The sequence below is a fragment of the Lissotriton helveticus genome, chromosome 5_1 (assembly GCF_964261635.1).
Source record: "Lissotriton helveticus chromosome 5_1, aLisHel1.1, whole genome shotgun sequence".
NCBI classification, from domain to species: Eukaryota; Metazoa; Chordata; class Amphibia; order Caudata; family Salamandridae; genus Lissotriton; species Lissotriton helveticus.
In genome coordinates this window covers 1,219,073,471-1,219,083,470 of record NC_136065.1, presented here as the reverse complement: position 1 = coordinate 1,219,083,470, position 10,000 = coordinate 1,219,073,471, and positions in this window count along the sequence as shown.

Below are 10,000 nucleotides of genomic sequence, written 5' to 3'. Positions count from 1 at the left end.
AATGGCACCTCATCGGGACTTCCAGGGAAGTTCGGCCATCTGGTCGCCCCCATTGGAAAGCATTGCGGGCGACCAGATGGCCGAGGCGATCCGGGAGACCAGATGGCCGAGGGGATCCTGGAGACCAGATGGCCGAGGGGATCCGGGAGACCAGATGGCCGAGGGGATCCGGGCGACCAGATGGCCGGGCACGAAAGGGACGCCATCCGGTCGCCCCGTGCCCCCACGAAGGAGGGAGCGGGCGCCCGGGGCATGCCGGGCCGGAGGCCCGGGGCCCCAGCCGGGCCACAGCCATGGAGGCTGCCAGGGGCCGGCGGGCCCTCCGACCCGGGGCCCGCTTACACCTTGACAAGCAGGGGAGGCCTGCAAGGGACCGACGGACCCCTGTCCTGGGCCCTGGGTGGAGCGGCAGCCCGGGGGACCGGGCCCAGGGCCGGAGCGCCCGACCCGGGGCCCCGACCGGGCCCCTGGACCCAGCCGGGGCTCCCAGGCCCGGAGGCACAGGGGAAGCCTCCCCGGGCCCGCCGGACCCCGTCCCGGGCACCCTGCCCCGCGGCAGGACCCAGGACGGAGCCCGGGGTGGGGAGGCCACCCTCCCCGGGGCCCTCAGGGGCCCCGGATGGAGCTCCTGAACACAGACAAGCAAGGGGAGGCTCCCCGGGCACATCGGAACCCCTTTCCGGGCCCTTGGCAGTGCGGCAGGCTGGGAGACAGGGCCCAGGGCCTGAGCACCCGACCCGGGGCCCGCCCGGGCCCCTGGACCCAGCCGGGGCTCCCAAGCCCGGAGGCGCATGGGACGCCTCCCCGGTCCCTCCGGACCCCGTCCCGGGCACCCTGCCACGCAGCAGGACCAAGGACAGAGCCCGGGGTGGGGAGGCCGCCCTCCCCGGGCCCTCAGGGGCCCTAGCCACTGCTCCTGAACCCAGCCAAGCAAGGGGAGGCTCCCCGGGCACATCGGAACCCCTTCCCGGGCCCTTGGCAGTGCGGCAGGCTGGGAGACAGGGCCCAGGGCCGGAGCACCCGACCCGGGGCCCGGCCGGGCCCCTGGACGCAGCCGGGGCTCCCAAGCCCGGAGGTGCATGGGACGCCTCCCCGGTCCCTCCGGACCCCGTCCCGGGCACCCTGCCACGCAGCAGGACCAAGGACAGAGCCCGGGGTGGGGAGGCCGCCCTCCCCGGGCCCTCAGGGGCCCTAGCCACTGCTCCTGAACCCAGCCAAGCAAGGGGAGGCTCCCCGGGCACATCGGAACCCCTTCCCGGGCCCTTGGCAGTGCGGCAGGCTGGGAGACAGGGCCCAGGGCCGGAGCACCCGACCCGGGGCCCGCCCGGGCCCCTGGACCCAGCCGGGGCTCCCAAGCCCGGAGGTGCATGGGACGCCTCCCCGGTCCCTCCGGACCCCGTCCCGGGCACCCTGCCACGCAGCAGGACCAAGGACAGAGCCCGGGGTGGGGAGGCCGCCCTCCCCGGGCCCTCAGGGGCCCTAGCCACTGCTCCTGAACCCAGCCAAGCAAGGGGAGGCTCCCCGGGCACATCGGAACCCCTTCCCGGGCCCTTGGCAGTGCGGCAGGCTGGGAGACAGGGCCCAGGGCCGGAGCACCCGACCCGGGGCCCGCCCGGGCCCCTGGACCCAGCCGGGGCTCCCAAGCCCGGAGGTGCATGGGACGCCTCCCCGGTCCCTCCGGACCCCGTCCCGGGCACCCTGCCACGCAGCAGGACCAAGGACAGAGCCCGGGGTGGGGAGGCCGCCCTCCCCGGGCCCTCAGGGGCCCTAGCCACTGCTCCTGAACCCAGCCAAGCAAGGGGAGGCTCCCCGGGAACAACGGAACCCATTCCTAGGCCCTTGGCAGTGCGGTAGGCTGGGAGACAGGGCCCAGGGCCGGAGCACCCGACCCGGGGCCCGCCCGGGCCCCTGGACCCAGCCGGGGCTCCCAAGCCCGGAGGTGCATGGGACGCCTCCCCGGTCCCTCCGGACCCCGTCCCGGGCACCCTGCCACGCAGCAGGACCAAGGACAGAGCCCGGGGTGGGGAGGCCGCCCTCCCCGGGCCCTCAGGGGCCCTAGCCACTGCTCCTGAACCCAGCCAAGCAAGGGGAGGCTCCCCGGGAACAACGGAACCCATTCCTAGGCCCTTGGCAGTGCGGTAGGCTGGGAGACAGGGACCAGGGCCGGAGCACCCGACCCGGGGCCCGCCCGGGCCCCTGGACCCAGCCGGGGCTCCCAAGCCCGGAGGTGCATGGGACGCCTCCCCGGTCCCTCCGGACCCCGTCCCGGGCACCCTGCCACGCAGCAGGACCAAGGACAGAGCCCGGGGTGGGGAGGCCGCCCTCCCCGGGCCCTCAGGGGCCCAAGCCACTGCTCCTGAACCCAGCCAAGCAAGGGTAGGCTCCCCGGGAACAACGGAACCCATTCCTAGGCCCTTGGCAGTGCGGTAGGCTGGGAGACAGGGACCAGGGCCGGAGCACCCGACCCGGGGGCCCGCCCGGGCCCCTGGACCCAGCCGGGGCTCCCAAGCCCGGAGGCGCATGGGACGCCTCCCCGGACCCATGGAGCCCGTCCTGGGCATTGAGCCATGCCGTTGGCCTGGAGATGGGTGCCCCGGACGCCCGGGGGAGGTCTGTCCGGGACACATGGAGCCCGTCCTGGGCATTGAACCATGTTGTTGGCCTGGAGAAGGGAGCCCCGGACGCCCGGGGGAGGACTGCCCGGTACCCGTGGAGCCCTTCCCGGGTACTTTGCAACGCCGTTGGCCTCCTGGAGATGGGTGCCCCGAACGCCCGGGGGGCGGGCTGCCCGGGACCCATGGAGCCCGTCCTGGGCACTCTGACCTGCTGTTGGCCCGGGGGGGAGGGACCCCAGACGACCGGGACCCGTGGAGCCCGTCCTTGGCACTCTGACAAGCCGTTGGCCCGGGGAAGGGAGCCCCAGACGACCGGGACCTGTGGAGCCCGTCCTGGGCACTCCTGTATGCCGTTGGCCCGGGGAAGGGAGCCCCGGACGTCCGGGACCCGTGGAGCCCGTCCTGGGCACTCCTGTATGCCGTTGGCCCGGGGAAGGGAGCCCCGGACGTCCGGGACCCGTGGAGCCCGTCCTGGGCACTCTGAAATGCTTTGGCCCGGGGAAGGGAGCCCCGGACACCCAGGGGGAGGACTGCCCGGGACCCGTGGAACTCGTCCAGGGCACTCTGACATGCCGCTGGCCCGGGGAAGGGTGCCCCGGACGCCCGGGGCCCGTGGAGCCCGTCCTGGGCACTCTGACAAGCCGTTGGCCCGGGGAAGGGAGACCTGGACGCCCGGAACCCGTGGAGCCCGTCCTGGGCACTCTGAAATGCTTTGGCCTGGAGAAGGGAGCCCCCCCCGGACGCCCGGGGGAGGACTGCCCGGGACCCGTGGAACTGGTCCTGGGCACTCTGACATGCCGCTGGCCCGGGGAAGGGTGCCCCGGATGACCGGGGCCCGTGGAGCCCGTCCTGGGCACTCTGACATGCCGCTGGCCCGGGGAAGGGAGCCCCGGACGCCCGGGGCCCGTGGAGCCCGTCCCGGGCACTCTGCCATGCCGTCAGCCTGGATGGAGCCCCGGACGCCCGGGGGGACGAAGGCCCGGGACGCATGGAGCCTGTCCCGGGCACTCTGCCATGCCGTCGGCCTGGATGGAGCACCGGACGCCCGGGGGACGACTGCCCAAGAGCCATGGAGCCCGTCCTGGGCAATTTGACATGCAGTTGGCCTGGAGGAAGGAAGCTCCGGGTGGCCTAGGGAGGTGTTGCCCAGGCATATCCCATCTGGTCCCCATGGCAGAGAACCACCAAACCTGGAGGGGTGTCCGGGCATACCCTGCCCCATAGTAATCCGGAGGCAAATTACCCCCCTTTCTTGCAATCTGTGCACGCGAGGTGACAGAGGGGACCCAAGGCGTGAAAGAACCCGACCTCATGGAGCCCTCGCTGGGATCCGGGAGGCGAATGGCACCTCATTAAGACTTCCAGGGAAGTTCGGCCATCTGGTCCCCCCCCCCATAGGAAAGCGTTGCGGGCGACCAGATGCCCGAGGGGATCCGGGCGACCAGATGGCCGAGGGAATCCGGGCGACCAGATGGCCGGGCATGGAGGTGAAGCCGCCTGGACTCTTCCCCACCCCGTCCCCGTCCCCGTCCCCGTCCCGGGACGAATTCCCGGGACGCATGGAGCCCGTCCTGGCCACTTGACGTCCCGTCCTGGGCATTGAACCATGCCGTCGGCCTGGAGAAGGGAGCCCCCCCCCGGACGCCCGGGGGAGGACTGCCCGGTACCCGTGGAGCCCTTCCCGGGTACTTTGCAACTCCGTTGGCCTCCTGGAGATGGGTGCCCAAGATGCCCGGGGGTGGGCTGCCCGGGACCCATGGAGCCCGTCCTGGGCACTTTTACATGCCGTCGGCCTGGAGGTGGGTGCCCTGGACGCCCGGGGGAGGCCTGCCCGGGACCCGTGGAGCCCCTCCCGGGTACTTTGCCAATGCCGTTGGCCTCATGGAGATGGGTGCCCCGGACGCCCGGGGGAGGACTGCCCGGTACCCGTGGAGTCCTTTCCGGGTACTTTGCAACGCTGTTGGCCTCCTGGAGATGGGTGCCCCGGACGCCCGGGGGAGGTCTGTCCGGGGCCCATGGAGCCCGTCCTGGGCAGTGTGACATGCCGTCGGCCTGGAGGTGGGAGCCCCGGACGCCCGGGGGAAGGCTGCCCGGGACCCGTGGAGCCCTTCCCGGGTACTTTGCCATCCCGTTGGCCTCCTGGAGATGGGTGCCCCGGACGCCCAGGGGCGGTCTGTCCGGGACACGTGGAGCCCGTCCTGGGCATTGAGCCATGCCGTTGGCCCGGAGAATGGAGCCCCCAGACGCCCGGGGGAGGTGTTGCCCAGGCATATCTCATCTGGTCCCCGGGCAGAGAACCACCAGCCCTGGAGAGGTGTCCGGGCGTACCCTGCCCCTAGTAATCCGGAGGGAAATTACCCCCCTTTCTTGCAATCCGTGCACGCGAGGTGACAGAGGGGACCCAAGGCGTAAAAGAACCCGAGCTCATGGAGCCCTAGCTGGGATCCGGGAGGCGAATGGCACCTCATCGGGACTTCCAGGGAAGCCCGGCCATCTGGTCGCCCCATTGGAAAGCATCGCGGGCGACCAGATGGCCCGGATCGAAAGGACTCCCAGCTCCCCATCCACCCCAAGCCTTCGCGGTAGGGTTCCTGACTGCCAGCCCACGCAAGGCAGGGCTCTTGGACCCCGGCTGGGCCTCAGGCGCAGGTTGGACCACCGGAGCTCTAGGGCCCGGACGACCTGGGGGAGGAATGCCCGGGACCCGTGGAGCCCGTCCTGGGTACTTTGACATGCCGTCGGCCTGGAGGTGGGTGCCCCGGACGCCCCGGGGGAAGCTGCCCGGGACCCATGGAGCCCGTCCTGGGTACTTTGACATTCCGTCGGCCTGGAGGTGGGTCCCCCGGACGCCCGGGGGGTGGTCTGCCCGGGACCCATGGAGCCCGTCCTGGGTACTTTGCCTATGCCGTTGGCCTCATGGAGATGGGTGCCCCGGACGCCCGGGGGGACGAATGCCCGGGACGCATGGAGCCCGTCCTGGGCACTTTTCCATACCTTCGGCCTGGAGCCCCCAGACACCCAGGGGAGGACCACCGTGAAAGCCATGGAGCCCGACCCGGGCACTCTGCCATGCCGTCGGCCTGGATGGAGCCCCGGACGCCCGGGGGACGAATGCCCGGGACGCATGGAGCCCGTCCTGGGCACTTTTCAATGCCGTCAGCCTGGAAGGAGCCCCGGACGCCCGGGGGACGACTGCCCAGGAGCCATGGAGCCCGTCCTGGGCAATTTGACATGCAGTTGGCCTGGAGGAAGGAAGCCCCGGGTGGCCTAGGGAGGTGTTGCCCAGGCATAGCCCATCTGGTCCCCATGGCAGAGAACCACCAGCCTCGGAGGGGTGTCCGGGCGTACCCTTCTCCCTAGTAATCCGGAGGAAAATGACCCCCTTTTCTTGTAATCTGTGCACGCGAGGTGACAGAGGGGACCCAAGGCGCGAATGTACCCAACCTCCTGGAGCCCTCGCTGGGATCCGGGTGGCGAATGGCACCTCATCGGGACTTCCAGGGAAGTTCGGCCATCTGGTCGCCCCTCAGGAAAGCGTTGCGGGCGACCAGATGCCCGAGGGGATCCGGGCGAGCAGATGGCCGAGGGAATCTGGGCGATCAGATGGCTGGACACGGAAGTGAAGCCGCCTGGACTCTCCCGACCCTGTCCCCGTCCCCGTGCCCGTGCCCGGGACGCATGGAGCCCGTCCTGGGCACTTTTCCATGCCTTCGGCCTGGAGCCCCCAGACACCCAGGGGAGGACCACCGTGAAAGCCATGGAGCCCGACCCGGGCACTCTGCCATGCCGTCGGCCTGGATGGAGCCCCGGACGCCCGGGGGACAAATGCCCGGGACGCATGGAGCCCGTCCTGGGTACTTTTCCATGCCGTCGGCCAGGAGCCCCCTGACACCCAGGGGAGGACCACCGTGAAAACCATGGAGCCCGACCCGGGCACTCTGCCATACCGTCAGCCTGGATGTAGCCCCGGACGCCCGGGGGACGAATGCCCGGGACGCATGGAGCCCGTCCCGGGCACTCTGCCATGCCGTCCTGACAAATTCGTACGGACTCCTAACCTTACGACACGGATCGGAATCGAGCCCTCTCTGACCCAGCAGTTTCAGGCGCCCGGGGGACGAATGCCCGGGACGCATGGAGCCCGACCCGGGCACACTGCCTTGCCGCCGGCCTGGATGGAGCCCCGGACGCCCGGGGGACGAATGCCCGGGACGCATGGAGCCCGTCCCGGGCACTCTGCCATGCCGTCGGCCTGGATGGAGCCCCGGACGCCCGGGGGACGACTGCCCAAGAGCCATGGAGCCCATCCCGGGCACTCTGCCATGCCGTCCCGACAAATTCGTACGGACTCCTAACCTTCCGACACGGATCGGAATCGAGCCCTTTCTGACCCAGCAGATTTCAGGTTGATTTGCTATATACTTTACGTACGATTTTATGGGGGCCGATTCCGATCCGGTACGTAAAAGCAAATACGACCGACATGTCGGACAACCACGTACACCCAGGGGATAGGACTGCCCGGGTCACATGGACCCCGTCCTGGGCACTCTGATCTGCCGCCGGCGCCGGGGATCGAACCGTGATCACCAGATGGGGATATCCCAAAAATCTGGCATGGATACGGCCCGCCAGGACAGGTTTGGGCACCCCTGTTGTACGGACTCCCAAGCCCTACGGTCCTTCTGACACGGATCGGAATCGAACCCAGCAGATTTCGCGTTGACTGCCTCTATATCAGGGGTGCCCAAACCAGTCCTGGCGGGCCGTATCCATGCCAGATTTTTGGGATATCCCCATCTGGGGATCACGGTTCGATCCCCGGCACCGGCGGCAGATTAGCCCAGCACCAGGTGACTCTGGGAAATAGCTGGCGCCGCGGCTAGGGCGGCTGACTCCGGAATCTGGAGATTTTTTTATTTAAGGTTTTTGTAGAGCGCGTAGTAACCCTCGAGCATCCCAGAGATCAGGGTTCGATCCCCGGCACCGGCCGCAGATTAGCCCAGCACCACGTGACTCTGGGAAATAGCTGGCGCCGCGGCTAGGGAGGCTGACTCCGGAATCTGGAGATCACGGTTCGATCCCCGGCACCGGCGGCAGATTAGCCCAGCACCAGGTGACTCTGGGAAATAGCTGGCGCCGCGGCTAGGGCGGCTGACTCCGGAATCTGGAGATTTTTTTATTTAAGGTTTTTGTAGAGCGCGTAGTAACCCTCGAGCATCCCAGAGATCAGGGTTCGATCCCCGGCACCGGCCGCAGATTAGCCCAGCACCATTTGACTCTGGGCAATAGCTTGCTTAATCTTCCCAACGGCCCCTAGCGCCTAGAGACCCTTACGGGTGATTGTGCGCCTTACAAATGTGGATTATTATTATTATTATTATTATTTGGGCCGATTCCGATCCGGTTCGTAAAAGCACATCTGCCCGAATCTGTCGGACAACCACGTACGCCCGGGAGAGGACTGCCCGGGACCCGTGGAGCCCGTCCTGGTCACTCTGACCTGCCATCGGCCTGGAGAAGGGAGCGCCGGATGCCCGGGGGGAGGACTGCCCGGGACCCGTGGAGCCCGTCCTGGGCACTCTGACCTGCCGTCTGCCCGGGGAAGGGAGCCCCGGACGCCCGGGGGGAGGACTGCCCGGGACCCATGGAGCCCGTCCTGGGCACTCTGACCTGCCGACGGCCCGGGGAAGGGAGCCCCGGACGCCCGGGGGAGGACTGCCCGGGACCCGTGGAACTCGTCCTGGGCACTCTGACTTTCTGCTGACCCGGGGAAGGGAACCCCGGACGCCCGGGAGCCGTGGAGCCCGTCCTGGGCACTCTGACAAGCCGTCGGACCGGGGAAGGGAGCCCCGGACGCCCGGGACCCGTGGAGCCTGTCCTGGGAACTCCGGCATGCCGTTGGCCCAGGGAAGGGAGTCCCAGATACCCGGGACCCGTGGAGCCCGTCATGGGCACTCTGACAAGCCGGTGTCCCGGGGAAGGGAGCCCCGGACGCCGGGGACTCGTGGAGCCCGTCCTGGGCACTCTGGCATGCCGTTGGCACGGGGAAGGGAGCCCCAGATGCCCGGGACCCGTGGAGCCCGTCCTGGGCACTCTGACAAGCCGTTGTCCCGGGGAAGGGAGCCCCGGACGCCGGGGACTCGTGGAGCCCGTCCTGGGCACTCTGGCATGCCGTTGGCCCGGGGAAGGGAGCCCAAGATGCCCGGGACCCGTGGAGCCCGTCCTGGGCACTCTGACAAGCCGTTGTCCCAGGGAAGGGAGCCCCGGACGCCCGGGACTCGTGGAGCCCGTCCTGGGCATTCTGGCATGCCGTTGGCCCGGGGAAGGGAGCCCCGGACGTCCGGGGCCCGTGGAGCCCATCCTGGGCACTCTGACAAGCCGTTGGCCCGGGGAAGGGAGAGCCGGACACCCAGCGGAGGAATGCCCGGGACCCATGGAGCCCGTCCTGGGCAATCTGACCTGCCGTCGGCCCGGAGAAGGGAGCGACGGACGCCCGGGGGGAGGAATGCCCGGGACGCATGGAGCCCATCCTGGGCACTTTGACATGCCATCGGCCTTGAGACCCGGGGGACGACTGCCCGGGAAGCATGGAGCCCGACCTGGGCACTCGCTCATGCCGTTGGCCTGGAGACCCGGGGGACGACTGCCCGGGGCGCATGGAGCCCGACCTGGGCACTCGCTCATGCCGTTGGCCTGGAGACCCGGGGGACGACTGCCCGGGACGCATGGAGCCCGTCCTGGGCACTTTGACATGCCGTTGGCCTGGAGGAGGGAAGCCCCGGGTGTTGTTACCCAGGCATAGCCCATCTGGTCCCCCTGGCAGAGAACCACCAGCCTTCCAGGGGTGTCCGGGCATACCCTTACCCCTAGTAATCCGGAGGAAAATTACCCCCCTTTCTTGTAATCTGTGCACACGAGTTGACAGAGGGGACCCAAGGCGTAAAAGTACCCGACCTCCTGGAGCCCTCGCTGGGATCGGGGAGGCAAATGGCACCTCATAGGGACTTCCAGGGAGGTTTGGCCATCTGGTCGCCCTTTTGGATAGCATTGCGTGCGACCAGATGGCCGAGGGGAAAGGTGCAACCAGGTGGCCGGGAACGAAAGGACTCCCTGCTTCCCACCCCGAGCCTTCGTGGTAGGGCTGCTGCCTGCCCACGCCGGGCAGGGCTCGGGGACCCCGGCTGGGCCTCAGGCACGGTGAGGACCACCGGAGCTCCCAGGCCCGGACGCCCGGGACGACGACTGCCCGGGACGCATGGAGCCCGTCCTGGGCACTTTGACATGCCGTCGGCCTGGAGACCCGGGGGACGACTGCCTGGGACGCATGGAGCCCGTCCTGGACATTTTGACATGCCGTCGGCCTGGAGACCCGGGGGACGACT